General features: G+C 39.8%; 1 protein-coding gene across 4 annotated transcripts in view; it reads left to right on the top strand.

The window, feature by feature from the left end:
• The first annotated feature begins 206 nt into the window (after window positions 1-206).
• The window catches only part of LOC128698704 (UBX domain-containing protein 6), a 122,185-nt gene continuing 103,068 nt past the window's right edge, over window positions 207-19,323 (top strand). For 2 of the 4 annotated variants that reach the window (XM_070097758.1, XM_070097757.1), the window contains exon 1: window positions 209-471. The gene's annotated coding sequence lies outside the window, so the exon portion shown is untranslated. Of the gene's footprint in view, window positions 472-19,323 lie in introns of all 4 variants that reach the window. The other 2 variants (XM_070097760.1, XM_070097759.1) reach the window with 2 other exon arrangements.

Here is a 19,323-nt window from a genome sequence, read left to right as displayed (position 1 = left end):
TACTAAATAAAGTAAATAAACAATCTGAATTTAGAATTGCCACTTCCCTGGCAGGTTTGGGCACTATTTGTTGGGCAGACACTGGATCCATTATGTGCCTTTGTAATCTTTTGACTACCGCCCATAGGATAGGTATAGGCTGCATAATAAAGATATTAAACTAACCTAACAGTGAGAAGCAGCAAGCTGAGTACAATATACCACGAGCAGTGTTGGCCCTCAAAACCTACACCAACAACAACAAGAGCAACAAGAAGAGGAATGAGAGTGCGTCATCTGACCAGCAGGTCGTCTGGTTCACTTGTCACCTCCATATTGTGATGAAGGAGGCCGTGTTGGAGGTCGCTGCCGGGGTCAACTCTACACTGGCACAGGTGACCACACTGCTGCGTCTGCTGGTGTCTGCTGCAGTAGACATTGTCCACGACGCCCAAGTTTATTTTTCACTGCCCTCTCTTCACCAACTTAAAGGTATGTAACAGCAGCCTCATGTTTCTGTACTTGATTATAGAAATGACACAATGTCAGATGATACAAAGTATATAGTAAACAGTTAACTGTGAAGCTCTTTAATATATTTTATTGTAATTTTCATTATCGGGAGGGATCATTTATATTATTTATGATATACATTTTCTTGGTCACAACATGGATTAAGTAAGTAAGTAAGTAAGTAAGTTTATTAGGTATACACAAATACAGTTACAGAGAATTATCATACATAGCAGCATATGTGTAGAGAACCTAGGATAACCCAAAAAAGTCAGACACAGTGACTTATTTCCATTGGGGTCCTTTTACCTTATTATTATAATATAAAGGTTATAATATTTTCTTATTATTCTACAATGAAGATAACATCTTATTATCATACTAAAAAGACTATCTACTACACCCAGGTCATTAAGACTATCTACAATACGAGGGTCATTACTAGGAATACGGTAAAATACGGTAAAATACGGTAAAATAAGGATATGTATTTTAACTTTTGATTTTTTTTAGACATTTAATGTTAGGTGATTCTTAACAAATTAATGAATAAACAATTTTTTTTATTTAGATAATGACCTGTAGATATTACAATTATTGGTTACCTGAGCAATTTGTAGTAAAATTAGAATATGGAACTTTATACATTTTGGACTACTTGGAATAAGTACCTCTTCAAGGGGGGCTCCGTGACGTGGTGAAGAGGCTCTTGATCTGAGGAATTAGACCTGTTCCACGGTCAGCCCTCCTGGCCCTATATCACTTACTTATTTACCCCTATCTCACCTGTGGAATTTGTGCATGAGGCTCAACAACAATAAATCATCCCAGACTATTAATTACCCAACAAAAGGCTGCAGTCAAAATGATAACAAATTCCCACTCCAGGCAGCATACTCCACCAATATTCAAAACTCTAAACCTACTCACCATACAAAATATCCATACTTATTATTGTGCCTACTACATACATAGAACACTAAACTCGGATATAAACCCTCCCCTCAAACATCTCCTTACCAACCTCAACAGAACACATGACCATGACACAAGGCACAGATCACTCTTTGATGTTCCTCGTGTCCATCTCGCACTATGTAAAAGCTCAATTCACATAAAAGGCCCAAAAATCTGGAATTCATTACCTGTGAATATAAAAGAAATACTGTCTGTTTATCAATTCAAGTCTCTTCTTAAAAACCACTTACTCACCCACAACTAAATAAATACTGAATAACTGAATCTCATAAATGTATAACCTGTGATCCTATCAAACTGTTTTTTTTTAATTACACTACCTAATATGATGCAACATCCCCTCAGTGAAAAGCAGGGGTGTCACTAGCACGTTAAGAGACAATACAGTAAGTGTCAGGGGCCCGAGACTGTTCAACAGCTTCCCAGCATACATGAGGGGGATTACCAATAGACCCCTGGCTGTCTTCAAGCAGGCACTGGACAAGCACCTAAAGTCGGTACCTGACCAGCCGGGCTGTGGCTCGTACGTTGGATTGCGTGCAGGCAGCAGTAACAGCCTGGTTGATCAGGCTCTGATCCACCATGAGGCCTGGTCACAGACTAGGCTGCAAGGGCATTGACCCCCGGAACTCTCTCCAGGTAAACTCCAGGTAATAGAATACAGTGGACCCCCGCATAACGATTACCTCCGAACAAAAACGTATTTTAGATACCGCAAGAAATACACTTATGAATTATCTTATGGAAGATAAGAATTAATCAATGTGACCAATTATGTAAGTGTATTTATGTAAGTGCGTTTGTACGTGTATGTTTGGGGGTCTGAAATGGACTAATCTACTTCACAATATTTCTTATGGGAACAAATTCGGTCGGTACTGGCACCTGAACATACTTCTGGAGTGAAAAAATATCGTTAACCGGGGGTCCACTGTACTCCATTCTCTTGAATGCACAGTAATGCATCTAATGACCATATGACCTGTTTCTGCACTACAAATAATTGATTTTACTCGATATGATTCGATTATATTATACATTTTTTTTTTTAACAAGTCGGCTGTCTCCCACCGAGGCAGGGTGACCCAAAAAGAAAGAAAATCCCTAAAAAGAAAATACTTTCATCATCATTCAATACTTTCACCTCATTCACACATAATCACTGTTTTTGCAGAGGTGCCCAGAATACAACAATTTAGAAGTATATACGTATAAAAATACACAATATATCCCTCCAAAATGCCAATATCCCAAACCCCTCCTTTAGAGTGCAGGCATTGTACTTCCCATTTCCAGGACTCAAGTTCGGCTATATAAAATAACCGGTTTCCCTGAATCCCTTCACTAAATATTACCCTGCTCACACTCCAACAGCTCGTCAGGTTCCAAATACCATTCGTCTCCATTCACTCCTATCTAACACGCTTACGCACGCTTGCTGGAAGTCCAAGCCCCTTGCCCACAAAACCTCCTTTACCCCTCCCTCCAACCTTTTCGAGGACGACCGCTACCTCGCCTTCCTTCTTCTTCCATCCAATATTTGGTCATCACTCTATGTTGATGACTTTGCTATTGCTTGTGCAGGTGCTGACCGTGACCTCATTACAGTTTCTCTCCAGCATGTGGTCAACCGTGTTTCCAATTGGGCCACCATGCATGGGTTTAAATTTTCCAGTACTAAAATTCGCCAAATTACTTTCACTAGATGCTCTATCATCTCCGATCATCCTTTGTACCTCTATGGCTCACGTATTCCTGAATGTGATATGGTCAGGTTTCTAGGCCTTCTTTTTGACTGTTGGTTATCCTGGAAACCTCACATTACCTCTCTGAAGGCAACTTGTCACAGCCAGCTGAACCTTCTTAAAACCCTTGCTCATCTTTCATGGGGAGCTGATCGTTGAACTCTCCTTCGCCTACATTCAGCCCTCATTTAATCGAAACTGGATTATGATGACCAGACTATTCAGTGGCTTCTCCTGCTACTCTCTCTAGCCTTAATCCCATCCATCACTAGGGATTATGTTTATGCCTTGGTGCTTTTCACTCTTCCCCTGTTGAGAGCCTCGATGCAAAAGCGAATATTCTATCCTTGTTCAATCGCCGTGATGCCCATTGCCTTTGCTACTATGTGCGCTCTCATGATCTCTGCAATCCTTCCATATACATGTATAGAATAGTAACTGATGTTAGCAGACATTCTTTATTTGTTCATTGCCCCTGTTTGCTCTGTCCTTTTTCTCTTCGCCTACATTCGCTCTTGTCTTCCCTTTAGTTACCACCTTTCTATGTTCATGTAACATCTAACTTTTCCCTGCCCCCCTGGGAAGTTCCAGCTGTTCGAGTCTGCTCTTTCTCACTCCCTTGTGTGAAAGTCCAACTGCCTTCAGTAGCTTCCCGCTCTTTTTCTTGACCACTTCCGCTCTCATTCTCATGTCATTGCAGTGTACACACATGGCTCTAAGTCTTCTGATGGCGTCGGATTTGCAGCAGTGTTTCTGGACAGTGTTGTGCAAGGGCATTTACTATCCTCGGCTAGCAATTTTACTGCTGAATTGTATGCCATTCTTGCAACACTTATCCATATTGCATCTATGCCTGTGTCATCATTTGTGGTTGTTTCAGACTCCCTTAGTGCTTTACACGCTATATGAAAATATGATACACCTCACCCCCCTAGTTCTCCGTATCCAACTTTGGTTACGCCGTATCTCTACCAAACAAAGATATCGTTGTTTGTTGGGTCCCTGGTCATGTTGACGTACAGGGCAATGAACAGGCAGACACTGCTGCGCAGTCAGCAGTACATGACCTTCCAGTTTCATATAGAGGCGTTCCATTCACGGACTATTTTGCTGTAATAGCTACCCACCTTCACACTCGTTGGCAACAATGTTGGTCTGATCTGCTCAATAACAAACTTCATTCTATTAAACCGAGTATAGGTTACTGGCCATCTTGTCATCATTGTTGAGGTTGGAAGACTACTCTCTTCCGTCTTCGCATTGGCCACACTCGTCTTACTCATGGGTATCTCATGGAGAGGCTCCCTGTTCCTCTCTAAGAATTGTCAGGTTCCAGTATCGGTTAGCCACATTCAGTTAGACTGCCCACTCTATCAACGAGCACGCAGAATTTACCTCCATCGTCGTCTCCACTCTGCTGCTCTCTCTTTACCTTCTCTTCTTGCTGATGGACCCTCCTTTAATCTGGACTCTCTCATTGACTTTTTGACAACAAATGATTTACTCCACAAACTCTGATGATGATACCTTTAGCACATCCCTCAGCCCTTTCTACCTCAATCTCTTGCTACCCTCTACCCCCACACTATCCACTTCCCTGCTGTTCTCCATACCCTACTAATTATCCCTCTCCCTTTTGCCACCCAATACCCTCGCTTCCTTCCCTGCCCTGCAGCGCTGTATAACCCATGTGGTTTAGCGCTTCTTTTTGATTATAATAATAATAATTGGAATAAGTATTTCATGTGCAGATTTTTAATTTCGACTATATTACATAAGCTATAATAGTAATTTATTTTGGTTGTGTAGCACGTCTAAGCTAATCAACAAATAAGTGTTGAGTCATGTCACATGTTTGCCCGAGTGTAAACAAGGATGCATTTGGTTACATTATGTCATTTTAAGTTGATCTTATTTTCATTGGGGCCCTTCAGTCTTCTCCCCCAGGATTCAACTCATAACAGCCAACTAACACCTAGGTTCCTACTTAATGCTAGGTTACAATGGACACTAGGTGTAAGGAAACATGCCCAACATTTCACTCAAAATAAGCTTCAATAAAGGCAGCAGAATTTACATTGGATTTTTATGTTACTTAGTTTTACGTCATAATTGTTGACCAAGGTGCACCATTAAATTTAATGTGAAATGTTTTCGTCAATAATTGCAGGAATTCAGGTGCAAGATTTTTTGATAAGTAATTCAGGCCCTAACTAGTTTCTTGTGTAGTTTCTTTTTTTTTTAGTCTGATGATCCATTTTATCATGTTTCTCATTTTATATTGAATTTAATGAGCTTATAGGAAATGACATTAATATGCAATATTACACGGCTACTCACTTGGTGGCCCACGGTCTGAATCCAGACCTTCTGAGTGTTCTAGTTGAACCGCGGGCTTCAGGAGAAAGCTTAGTTAACCCCTAAACGGTCCAAACGTATGTACAGTGGTCCCTCGTTTTTCGTAATTAATCCGTTCCTGGAGGCGTTACTATAAACGAAATTTACGATTTACGAATCAATTTTCCCCATAAGAAATAATGTAAATACAATTAATCCGTTCCTGACACCCAGAAGTATTAAAACAAAAAATTTTTTTACATGAAATATACATGTAGTACATAAACAATACAATGGGAAATGATGAATGAAACATTAACAGCATAACACTTACCTTTATTGGAGATTCTTCTTAGTGTATGGGAGACTGGAGGAGTAGAGTAGATTGTTTATAGTTTGGAAGGGGAATCCCCTTCCATCAACACCTCAGGTACCATTTGCTTTTCTGGGGTTGCTTTTCTTCTCTGTTTCTTAATGCCACTAGGACCACCTTGAGAGTCACTGGAGTCCTGTCTCGCAAAATAACTGTGGAGAGAGCTCTGTTTCTGGCATCTCTTTAACACTTCCCTAAAATGGCCCAAGACTTTGTTACTGTACATGTTGCAAACCTGACTTGCAACAACCTTGTTAGGGTGATGTTTCTCCATAAAGCTTTCCATCTTACCCCACATAGTAAAAATCTCTTTAATTTCTGAAGAAGGCACCTTCTTCCATCTCTCTTCCTCCTCCTCTGCAGCAAGATTCTGAGCTGCAATGTGTTGCTGTTCCTGCTGAAGCTCTTGCAGCTCCTCAGTGGTGAGCTCTTCATTGTGGTCTTCCACCAATTCTTCCACATCCTCCAAACTCACATCCAACCCCATGGAACTCCCCAGTGCCACAATTGATTTAACAACAGACATAGGCTCATTAGGGTCAGTCCAAATCCTTCAAAATCCCTCTTGTCGACACAATCTGGCCACAATTTTCTCCAGGCAGAGTTCAAAGTCCTGGTAGTCACTCCCTCCCAAGCCATACCTATGAGGGTTATGCAATGGAGGATGCTGAAGTGTTCTCTCCAAAATTCCCTTAGGGTCAAGTGAGTGTCTGTGGTCACAGTCAAGCACCTGTGAAACATTGCTTTTGTGTAGAGTTTTTTAAAGTTTGCAATAACCTGCTGGTCCATGGGTTGAAGGAGAGGAGTGGTATTCGGGGGCAAGAACTTTACTGTGATGAACCCAAACTCCTCGAAAATTAGGTCATCCAAGTTTGGAGGATGAGCAGGTGCATTGTCCATTACTAGCAGGCACTTGAGATCCAATTTCTTTTCCAGGAGATACTCCTTCACACTAGGGCCAAACACTTCATTGAACCACTCGACAAAAATTTCCCTCATGACCCATGCCTTACTATTAGATTTCCAAAACACACACAATTTACTCTTCATAACATTGTTTTTCCTGAACACTCTGGGATTTTCAGAATGGTACACTAGTAATGGCTTCACTTTGAAATCCCCACTAGCATTAGCACAGAACATTAGCGTCAGCCTGTCTTTCATAGGCATTTGTCCTGGCATTGCCTTTTCCTCTTGTGTAATGAAGGTCCTCTTTGGCATTTTCTTCCAAAAGAGGCCTGTTTCGTCACAATTGAACACTTGTTCAGGTTTCAGTCCTTCAGCCTCTATGTACTCCTGGAATTCATGCACATATTTTTCAGCCGCCTTGTGGTCCGAACTGGCAGCCTCACCATGCCTTACCACACTGTGTATGCCAGTACGGTTCTTAAATCTCTCAAACCAGCCTTTGCTGGCCTTAAATTCACTCTCATCACCACTATTTGCAGGCAATTTCTTTACCAAATCTTCATGCAACTGCCTAGCCTTTTCACAAATAATCGAAGTCATAAGAGTATCTCCTGCTAATTGTTTCTCATTTATCCACACCAGTAATAACTTCTCAACCCCTTTGAGTACTGGTGATTTCATTTTTGTCAGCATAGTTACTCCCTTTGCTACAACAGCGTCCTTTATTTCCTTTTTCTTGGCCACTATGGAACGTAAGGTTGTGTAGGGTTTCTTATACATCCTGGACAGTTCGGCCACACTTGTACCACTTTCATATTGTTCAATGATGGTTTTCTTAAATTCAATCGTATTTCTTGCCTTCTTTACCACAGGCTTGGCACTAGGAGCTTTCTTTGGAGCCATGGTAGCTTATTTAGTACTTGCAAGCACTAAAATAAATGGAATACAGTGGACCCCCGCATAACGATCACCTCCGAATGCGACCAATTATGTAAGTGTATTTATGTAAGTGTGTTTGTACGTGTATGTTTGGGGGTCTGAAATGGACTAATCTACTTCACAATATTCCTTATGGGAACAAATTCGGTCACTACTGGCACCTGAACATACTTCTGGAGTGAAAAAATATCGTTAACCGGGGGTCCACTGTATTATGAAATATTTCGCTGGAGCACATGAGGGGACCTTCGCTCACTGGTAAACAATGCCAGACTGGCTGCTGCCCCGGCTCACGCCGTGGGTACGAGTCCCGGACGAACTACGACTCGCGAGTCAACCTATGAAAGCGAGTCCATGTTTATTCGAAAATACCCCTATGATTGGTGAAACTTACGATTGCCGGGAACTATGAAAAGCGGAGAACCACTGTATATGTTCTCTCCCCCAGTACCCCAGATATTTTGAAAAATAAAAAAAAATAGTTTTTTCATTGAAATAGAGAAAAAATTTCTAAGTGTTATTGGATTAAAATAAAAAAAATAGGGTCAGGCTGCAAAGTTGGCACTTAATGCTCACCTGACGGCAACATCGAGTCCTGCTGCTTGAGGAAGTGTTGCCAATATACCATTTTTTCTCATTTCTATATTGTTTTATATAATTTTTATGTTCTGATAATGACAATTTATTGTAGTTCATAACCAATTTTTGTTCTGACACTAATATTAGGTACTGAAATTGTACTCAAATTGTCACAAACATATTGACAGGTGAATATTTACACCTGCCTTGGTCATTTACTATTGCCTAGTAATATATACAAGTATTTATAGGTCCCATCAATGTTTTGGATACACAGGAGTATAGAAGAAGGAAGAAGGAAGAGTGTACATGTAATTGTATTTGTGTGCACCTGTGAGACAGATAAAAAGAGATAGAGACAGACAGAGATAGACAGACCCTAAACTTGGGGTTAACATCACTTTCCTCTTAAAAGGGGAGTGTTAATATGACATTACATCAGTGAATCCTTGGTGTTTGCCACACTGTTTGCTCGAGCTGGCACTCAATTTAACTGGTGTTCCCACAAGGTACTAAGTGGTCCCAAATTTGTTTAATATGGTGCACACCGAGTGTTAAGACCCATTCTGTGCTGACCAGGCATCTCAGGCCAATTGTGCCAGATTTGGAGGCAGGGAAATTAAAACGTATATATACGTTTGGGGCACTAGCGGTAAGAACGTATATATACGTTTGGACTGTTTAGGGGTTAACTAACAGCTGTTACCACGTTCAGGATCAGTTGGTACACAAGGGTGGGATTAATACATTATTCTATCTGATTGGAATGCATACACTGAATGGAATACGGTACAGTATTCTAGCATAGCTAAATACTGATATTCTCTTCCATTCTGTGGTAATTCATAGTGGTAATTATCACTTGTGCAATGAAGTTGACTTTTTTGGCATTTTGGAAAAAGTTTGGCTGGATATAGGCTGGGATGTCTGGCGACCCTGGTGCAATTTTGAATTTCGGTGTTCGTTCAAAACCCCTTTCTAGTGGCGGATATCACAGAATTGTCAGTCAAAGCAAAACAAGCTTTCAAATGTTTAGATGTTTCAAAAATTCAACCGGAACTCATTGACTACCAAGAGAATGTGACGCTGAGACAAGTACTCTGTGATTGTGCACCAGAAACATTTTGGTCAAAGGAAGGATCCCCCTGCGAAGTTTCCCACGCTTCACAGATTAGCAGTCCAGATTCTCACAGTGTTTGGGTTTGCCTACTGCTGCTAGTCTGCATTCTCAACTTTGAACCTCATGAAGAACAAGTTCTGCTCCTGTATGACCAGTGAACACCTCCACCACTGTCTTCTTCTTATGACCAGAGTCTTTGGTAAGATGGGTAAGGAAGAAGGATGGGTAAGGATAGAAATATTGGAAAAGGGTGGGAAGGGGGAGTGAGGTAGGATATAAAAGGGTAGGAGGGGGGAGAGAGGTAGGATATAAAAGGTAAGTGGCCCAACCATTTTGGTGCAATTTAAAAAGTGTATGTGGAATAATAAAATATTCTTGAAGGGGTATAATACTAACCCTTCAGTCACCATAGTAAATGTAGCATAATTTTAACAGTAGAATGCTATACAAGATATCTCCCTAATTGGGGGCGATGCACCACTGTCTTCAACTAGCTTTTACTCCATTGGTACCAAGATTTCAGGAATTAACAGAAAGCAAGAAGTGTCATTTCTCTCTCTAAACTAGCAAAACAAAAACAGTACACAGGCACACATACGTGATACAAAGACAACTTACCTGCAGTCATACACAGATTACACCAGTGCTGTTGATCTTTACATGTTAAAATTCGAACCTTTTTTTTTTTTTTAAATAAAACTTCAAATCCTAGTGTAGTGTAATTTTTATTATATAAGAATGTAAGAAAGAAGGAACACTGCAGCGGGCCTACTGGCCCATGAAATGCAGGTCCAATTCTCATACAGGCTTGAGCCAATGCCCTAACGTAGTCAGGTCAGGTCACATTCACTTAAGGAAGGAACATGGCATCTGACCTAGTAGCACAAGCTAGTCAGGTCCAACTCACACCCACCCATGTATTTATCTAACCTATTTTTACAACTACACAACATCTTAGCTTCTATGACTGTGCATGGGAGTTTGTTTCACGCATCCACAACTCTGTTACCAAACCAGTGCTTTCCTATATCCTTCCTGAATCTGAATTTTTCCAGCTTAAAGCCATTGCTTCAAGTCCTTTTTAGGCTAGATATTTTTAGCATGCTATTTACATCCCCTTTATTTATTCCTGTTTTCCATTTATACACCTCTATCATATCGCCCCTAATGCTGCGCCTTTCTAGAGACTGCAGATTCAGGGCCCTCAGTCTAGCCTCATAGGGAAGATTTCTGATACATGGGATCAACTTTGTCATCCTCCTTTGTGCATTTATATCCATTCTGTAATACGGTGACCAGAACTGTGCATCATAATGTAAATGAGGCCTAACCAAAGATATGTGGAGTTGAAGAACAACCTGAGGACTTACATAATTTATACTTCTTGATATGAAGTCAAGGATTCTGTTAGCTCTATTGCGAATACTTATGCACTGTTGTCTTGGTGTCAGATTACTGCTAACCAGAACTCTAAATCCTTTTTGCACTCAGTAATATTAACCCTTTGAGGGTCGAGAGGCCCCTCTCCCAAACTCGTTCCCAGGGTCGAAAAATTTTTGAAAAAAAGAAAAATTCTTACGAAATGATAGAGAATCTCTTTCCGATCACAATGACACCAGAAGTATGAAATTTGATGGAAAACCTATGGAATTAGTCTTGGGAAGTTATTGGTCTCGACGATATTTACGCATCGGCAATTTCACCCATTTTGAGGCTTGTTTTTGGCCAATTCCAATTTTCCAGTCAATTAAAATCATAGTTATTTCACTAGAACTCTGTTTGTTCTATTGATTGTGTACCAGAAACCACCCATTTACCGATTTCAACTACCCAATAAAGTGGTCAGAAATTGGCAATTTGGCTAATTTCACACAAATTTCAAAAGATGCCAATTTCAAAATAGGGTCCAGAATAAACAAGACAGAGTTTCCTGGCACTAAAATAACATATTATCTGTTCATTAGTCACATCTCCAGGCCCCTCTTATATTTGCTTTCCATTTTGAATTTTTATTCTCACAAAAAATAAAAGATTTACTGTTATGTATACTCCTGCATCATTGCAAAAATGGTATAAATAATACCAGCGCACTTGTGAAAGAATATTAGACTCGCCAGTTGACGTTTATTGGACTTGTGGCATGATCTGTATACTTTTGAACATCAGAAATCGAACATTTTTACTACTATGAGCTCAATTTCAAGGTACATGTACTTTTTTTATTATTATTTTTATTATCACACTGGCCAATTCCCACCAAGGCAGGGTGGCCCGAAAAAGAAAAACTTTCACCATCATTCACTCCATCACTGTCTTGCCAGAAGGGTGCTTTACACTACAGTTTTTAAACTGCAACATTAACACCCCTCCTTCAGAGTGCAGGCACTGTACTTCCCATCTCCAGGACTCAAGTCCGGCCTGCCGGTTTCCCTGAACCCCTTCATAAATGTTACTTTGCTCACACTCCAACAGCACGTCAAGTATTAAAAACCATTTGTCTCCATTCACTCCTATCAAACACGCTCATGCATACCTGCTGGAAGTCCAAGCCCCTCGCACACAAAACCTCCTTTACCCCCTCTCTCCAACCTTTCCTAGGCCGACCCCTACCCCGCCTTCCTTCCACTACAGACTGATACACTCTTGAAGTCATTCTGTTTCGCTCCATTCTCTCTACATGTCCGAACCACCTCAACAACCCTTCCTCAGCCCTCTGGACAACAGTTTTGGTAATCCCGCACCTCCTCCTAACTTCCAAACTACGAATTCTCTGCATTATATTCACACCACACATTGCCCTCAGACATGACATCACTGCCTCCAGCCTTCTCCTCGCTGCAACATTCATCACCCATGCTTCACACCCATATAAGAGCGTTGGTAAAACTATACTCTCATACATTCCCCTCTTTGCCTCCAAGGACAAAGTTCTTTGTCTCCACAGACTCCTAAGTGCACCACTCACTCTTTTTCCCTCATCAATTCTATGATTCACCTCATCTTTCATAGACCCATCCGCTGACACGTCCACTCCCAAATATCTGAATACATTCACCTCCTCCATACTCTCTCCCTCCAATCTGATATTCAATCTTTCATCACCTAATCTTTTTGTTATCCTCATAACCTTACTCTTTCCTGTATTCACCTTTAATTTTCTTCTTTTGCACACCCTACCAAATTCATCCACCAATCTCTGCAACTTCTCTTCAGAATCTCCCAAGAGCACAGTGTCATCAGCAAAGAGCAGCTGTGACCACTCCCACTTTGTGTGTGATTCTTTATCTTTTAACTCCACGCCTCTTGTCAAGACTCTCGCATTTACTTCTCTTACAACCCCATCTATAAATATATTAAACATGTACTTGTCATCATGAAACCAATGAAAATCATCTCTATTTCTGTAATATATCTTCCATTCTGTCAAATGAGACCAAGAAAATGAGAATACAGTACAACCATAAATACCATATGAAAATACACTTGAAAGTTACTGTTTTAAACCAAACACATGGTCAGAGTTTTTTTCTCATGCCTTGTGTGCTTCAGTATTTTTTTGTTCTGCACACATTGACCATGCAGACCCATTCTTTCATATGTAGGCCTGCCAGCTTTCTTCCACCAGATTTGAAGGCACTAGAATTTATGCGTACAAGTACGTGACTGACCCTGGCTGCAATGACGTACAGTGTACATGACCGACCCTCAGAGGGTTAAGATCTACATTATTTAGCTTATATGTGGCATGGTTATTTTCCTGTCCACCATTTAGAACTTTGCATTTGTCTATTAATCCTTTAAGGGTCGAGACCCTTGATCCTGGACTCCCACTGGGGTTTGAAAAATTTTCCAAAAAACAAAAAATTATTTTTTCTAATGAAAAGATAGAGAATCTTTTCCCAATGGTTATGGCCCCAAAAGTATGAAATTTGATGGAAAACTTAAAGTTACGCTCTCGTGAAGTTAGCGGTCTCGACGATATTTATGCATCGGCGATTTCGCCCACTTTGAGCCTTATTTTTGGCAAATTCCAATGTTCCAGTTGACTAAAATCATAGCTATTTCGCTAGAACTCTGTTATATCGATTGAGTACCAGAAATAGCCCATTTACCAATTTCAACTACTCAATAAAGTGGTCAAATTGACAATTTGGCTAATTTCACACAAATTTCAAAAGATGCCAATTTCAAAAGAGGGTCCAGAATAAACAAGACAGACATTCCTGGCATTAAAACAATATATTATCTGTTCATTAGTTATGTCTCCAGGCCCCTCTTGCATTACTTTTGCTTTCCATTTTGAATTTTTATTCTCTCAAAAAATGGAAGATTTACTGTTATGCATTATTGTAAAAATGGTATACATAATATCGGCGCACTTGTGAAAGAATATTAGACTCGCCAGTTGATGTGTATTGGATGTGTGGTGTGATTTGTTTACTCTTGAACATCAGCAAAAATTGAACATTTCCTCTATTTTGAGCTCAAATTTTAAGATAAGTTTCATCGTGAAACCAATCAAAATCATCTGTTTTTGTAATATATCTTCCATTCTATCAAATGAGACCAAGAAACGAGAATACAATCATAAATGCCACATGAAAATACACTGCAAAGATGCTGTTTTAACCCTTTGACTGTTTTGGTCATATATATACGTCTTACAAACCACCATTTTTGATGTAGTATATATACTTATAAATTCTAGTGGCTTCAAATCAAGCAGGAGAAAGCTGGTAGGCCCACATGTGAGAGAATGGGTCTGTGTGGTCAGTGTGCACCATTTATTTATTTATTTATTTATTTATTATAAATTTGAGCACACATACAGAGGTACAAAAAAATACAGATAAGAGCAGCATGCCAAAGCCACTTATACTATGCATAGCATTACGGGCTGGCTTAAAATTAACTTAAGATTAACTAAGCAATGATGAAGTCAGTGATAAAACATTAATGTAAACAGATTACTATAAAGCACAAGTGAGTATTACAAAGACAGGTCATATGGTTGCATTCAGTCATATGAAGGATTCTGTTAGGTAGTGTATTTAAAAAAATAATAAAGTTAGATTCGGTTTTAGGTTTAACATTTATGTGATATAATTGTGAGAAACATTTAAGATATACAATTTATAAGGTTCAGTTATTCAGTATTTATTTGGTTTTGGGTGAGTAAGTGATCTTTGAGTAGAGACTTGAATTTATAAACAGGTAGTGTTTCTTTTATATTTACAGGTAATGAATTCCAGATTTTAGGGCCTTTTATGTGCATTGAGTTTTTGCATAGTGTGAGATGAACACGAGGAACATCAAAGAGTGATCTGTGCCTTGTGTTATGGTCATGTGTTCTGTTGAGGTTGGCAAGGAGATGTTTGAGGGGAGGGTTAATATCAGAGTTAAGTGTTCTATGTATGTAATAGGTGCAGTAATAAGTATGGATGTTTTGTATGGTGAGTAGGTTTAGTGTATTGAATATTGGTGGAGTGTGCTGCCTGTAGTGAGAATTTGTTATCATTCTAACTGCAGCCTTTTGTTGGGTAATTAGTGGTCTGAGATGGTTAATTGTTGTTGAGCCCCATGCACAAATTCCGTAGGTGAGATAGGGGTAAATAAGAGAGTGATATAGGGCCAGGAGGGCTGACTGTGGAACATAGTACCGTATCTTCGATAGTATGCCTACAGTCTTGGAAATTTTCTTAGAAATTTGTTGTATATGTGTATGAAATTTGAGTCTATTATCAAGGTGGATTCCTAAGAATTTTCCCTCTGTTAGCTTTGTGATAGGTGATCCGTTTATCATTATGTTAAGAGGGACATCTGTAGCTCTGTTACCAAACTGAATGAAGTAGGTTTTGTCAATGTTTAGTGTAAGTTTGTTAGTCCTCATCCAGGTAGATATTTTCTGTAATTCGGTATTTACAGTATTGGCTAGTGTGACTGGGCTCGGGTGAGAGAAGACGTATGTAGTGTCATCTGCAAATAGTGTGGGTTTGAGTAATTGCGAAGCATTTGGAAGGTCATTTATGTATAGGAGAAAGAGAAGAGGGCCAAGGACACTTCCCTGTGGGACACCAACTGTAATTGGTTGCGCAGAAGAGTTTGCCCCATTTGCGTACACATATTGGCTTCTGTTGCTGAGGTATGACTTGAGGTAGTTGAGGGAGTGCCCTCTTATACCATAGTGTGACAATTTTACGTGGAGTAAGTCATGGTCAACTGTATCAAAAGCTTTACGTAAGTCAATGAAGATCCCCAGTGGGACTTCTTTTTTCTCTATTGCAGTGTATATATGTTCTAGCATGTGTATAATAGCATCATTAGTATTTTTATTAGGCCTGAAACCAAATTGGCAGGGGTTGAGTATGTTTTGGGAGATAAGGTAGGAGTAGATTCGTTTATGAATTAATTTTTCGAAGATTTTTGAGAGAGGGTGTAAGTTGGATATTGGCCTATAGTTATTCAACTCTGTTTGGTCTCCTCCTTTGTGGATCGGGGTGACCCTTGCTATTTTGAGTACTGTAGGGAAGGTGGAGGATTCGATGGATTTGTTAAAGAGTGTTGCAATGATTGGAGATAGCACTTGTGACACTTTTTTGTATATAAAGGGTGGTAAGGTACTTAAATCTCCTGCCTTGTTTTTTAGTGCATTGATAATAAGGGAGACTTCGTATGGGTTAGTCGGAGCTAGGAACAGTGTGTTCGGGTAGTTGCCGGTGAGGTAGTCATTTGGTGGGGTATCTGAGCTTGGGATTTTATTGGCAAGGTTTTGTCCTATAGTGGAGAAGAAATCATTGAGTCTGTTTGCTGTTTCTGTTGGTGGGAGTTGGGGTTCATCTGATTTTGCTAATTTTATTTCGCTATTTCGTGATATCTTTTTTGTTCCCAGAATTTCTGATAGGGTTTTCCAGGTCTTTTTTATATCACCTCGTAAGTTGGATAATCTGTTCTCATAATACAATTTTTTTGCCCTTCTTATCAGGCTGGTTAGGATTGACGAGTAACGTTTTGTTTGGTCTCTGGTTATGTGACCCATTCTGTACTGTTTTTCATATTGGTGTTTTGTATTTATGGATTTGAGAATGCTGGGTGTTAGCCAGGGACTGTTCAGTCTCTTTGCTGTCATCTGTTTAGTTTTTTTAGGGCAGTGCTTGTTATAGAGGTATTGGGTCTTTTTTAGAAAATTATTAATACATTCGTCAATATCTGTATAGATTTCTAGCTCAGTGTGCCAATCAATGTTTGCTAATGCTGTTGTGAAGTTATTAATGGCTGCCTCATTGTGAAGTCTGAAGGTGACTTTAGTAGTGTCTTGGGGTAGTTTACCAAGAGTTGTTATGAGGAAAGTAGGGTAGTGGTCTGTGGTATTATCTGTAATTATGCCTGATTTTAAAGGGGATATGGTGTTGGTCCAGATGTGGTCAAGTAGGGAAACACTAGTCTCTGTAACTCTTGTAGGTTTTGTTACTGTTGGTAGTAACATACAGTTACTCATTGTGTTTGTGAATTCAGTAACGTGTGGGTCCTGGTCTTGCAGGAGATTTATATTGAAGTCACCTGAGAGTAGTAAGTGATCTTTGTTCATGCGTGCATCAGTTATCATACTTCCTAGATTTTGACTAAATTGGCTAATGTTTGACTGTGGAACTCTGTAGATGTTTATCAATGTGAGAGGTTTTTGTAGGTATTTGGATTTGAATTTAGCTATTATATATTCCCCATAAAAAAATCCTGCAGCAGTTAGTTAGTTTAATATGTTTATTATGCACCCCATACCCATCCTGTGGGCGGTAGTCAAAAGATTACAGAGGTACATAATGGGTCCAGGGACTGGGCCTCAAAGTTTTGATAGCTGAGCAAGCCACAGAGGCAATGAACTCACAATTTACAAAGGTAATGAACTCACAATTTACAAAGGTAATGAACTCCAGGTAGGTCTAGTCACAATCATTACAAGTTACAAAGGTATTTACAGATTACAGAGGTACACAATGGGTCCAGGGACCGGGCTCCAAAGTTTTGATGGCTGAACTAGGTACAAGGTAATGAACTCACAAGTTACAAAGGTAATGAACTCACAAGTTACAAAGGTAATGAATACTGTAAGAATGGTTACTTACGTTTATACATGGCTGCAATCATGAACAAATTTTAGAGTAATGAGCAATTCACACTTCCACACCCGGTCACAACTGTAGTGAGTTATTGGTGCAAATGTTGATTGCTGAGTCTCTCTCTCTCTCACACACACACACACACACACACACACACATACAAATTCATACACACACACACATAAACACACACACACACACACACACACAAACTCATACACACACGCACACACACTCATACTCACACACACTCATACACACACTCACACTCATACACACACACACTCATACTCACACACACACACACACACACACACACACACACACACACACACACACACACACACACACATGCACACATGTGGTAATGCTTTATTTACAGCTAGCAAAGTCAGGGTATTTCTCCAGAATGGTCTGTAATATACCACTGTGGATAAAATACTTAGCCATTTCTTGAACACTTCTGAGTGAGTTGTTTCTAAATTCATTAATTTTATCGCACTCCAGTACATAATGACGCAGGGTGTGACAATAATCCATCTGGCAAAGTTTACATTTCGTTTGGTCTACATCTGGTGGTGGTGATTTAACCTGCCAAAGATACTTGTAACCTGCAGCACGCAGTGCATAATGAGAAAAAAAAAACTCCGACCGTTTTTTTAATTAGAATGCCGACTTTGTGGTCTATTTTCGTATAGTACAGTGGATCCCTACCTTACGAATGCATCGCGTTACGTTAAATCCGCAATATGAAACATTTGAACACAAAAATTTTGCCTCGCCTCACGATAAAAAACTCGCCTTATGTGATTCATCCGGGACGCGTCCCACGTGTGGCCTCAGCGCCAGTGTTTACAAGCCAGCCAGTGCAATCGCATCTATGCATACATTCGGTACATTTCACATTATCCCAGTGTTTTTAGTGCTTGTAATTGCAAAATAAGTCACCATGGACCCCAAGAAAGCTTCTAGTGCCATCTCTGTGGTAAAAAGGGCGAGAATTAGTATGAAATTGAAAAAAGAGATTAAGGAAATGTGTGCAAAGTGGGTTGAACTGCAAACCTTTACGGATGAAAATCACCCTGACACAGCTACTGCAAGCTGTGTTGGCAACCTGTACAATGACAATGTTATGGCCCATTTTAGGAAAGTATTAAAGGAATGGGAGGTACAGAGCTCTATGGACAGATTTGTTGTGTGACAGAGGTCCAGTGACTCTCAAGCTGGTCCTAGTGGCATTAAAAGAAGAAGGGAAGTAACCCCAAAAAAGTACTTGCTACCTCAAGTCCTAATGGAAGGGGATTCCCCTTCTAAACAATAACTTCCACTCTCTCCCCTCCTCCCATCCCATCAATCATCACCAGATCGTCAATAAAGGTAAGTGTCATGTATTCTATTCTTAGTAGAGTAGTAATTGTGCATGTCTTCTTCAGTTTGTGTGTATTAAAATTAATATTTCATGTGGTAAATTTTTTTTTTTTTTCATACTTTGGGATGTCAGGAACGGATTAATTTGATTTCCATTATTTCTTAGGGGAAAATTAATTTGGCTAACGATAATTTCAGCTCATGATGAGCTCTTGGGAACGGATTAATATCATAAGGCGGGGGTCCACTGTATTTATGGTTGTATTCTCGTTTTCGTGGTCTCATTTGATAGAATGGAAAACATACTATAGAAATAGAGGTGATTTTGATTGGTTTTACTATGAAAAGAACCTTGAAATGGAGCTCAAG

This window comes from Cherax quadricarinatus, chromosome 59 (assembly GCF_038502225.1).
Source record: "Cherax quadricarinatus isolate ZL_2023a chromosome 59, ASM3850222v1, whole genome shotgun sequence".
NCBI lineage: Eukaryota > Metazoa > Arthropoda > Malacostraca > Decapoda > Parastacidae > Cherax > Cherax quadricarinatus.
Note: the sequence above shows the minus strand (reverse complement) of the source record. Positions and strands in the feature narration are given on the sequence as shown.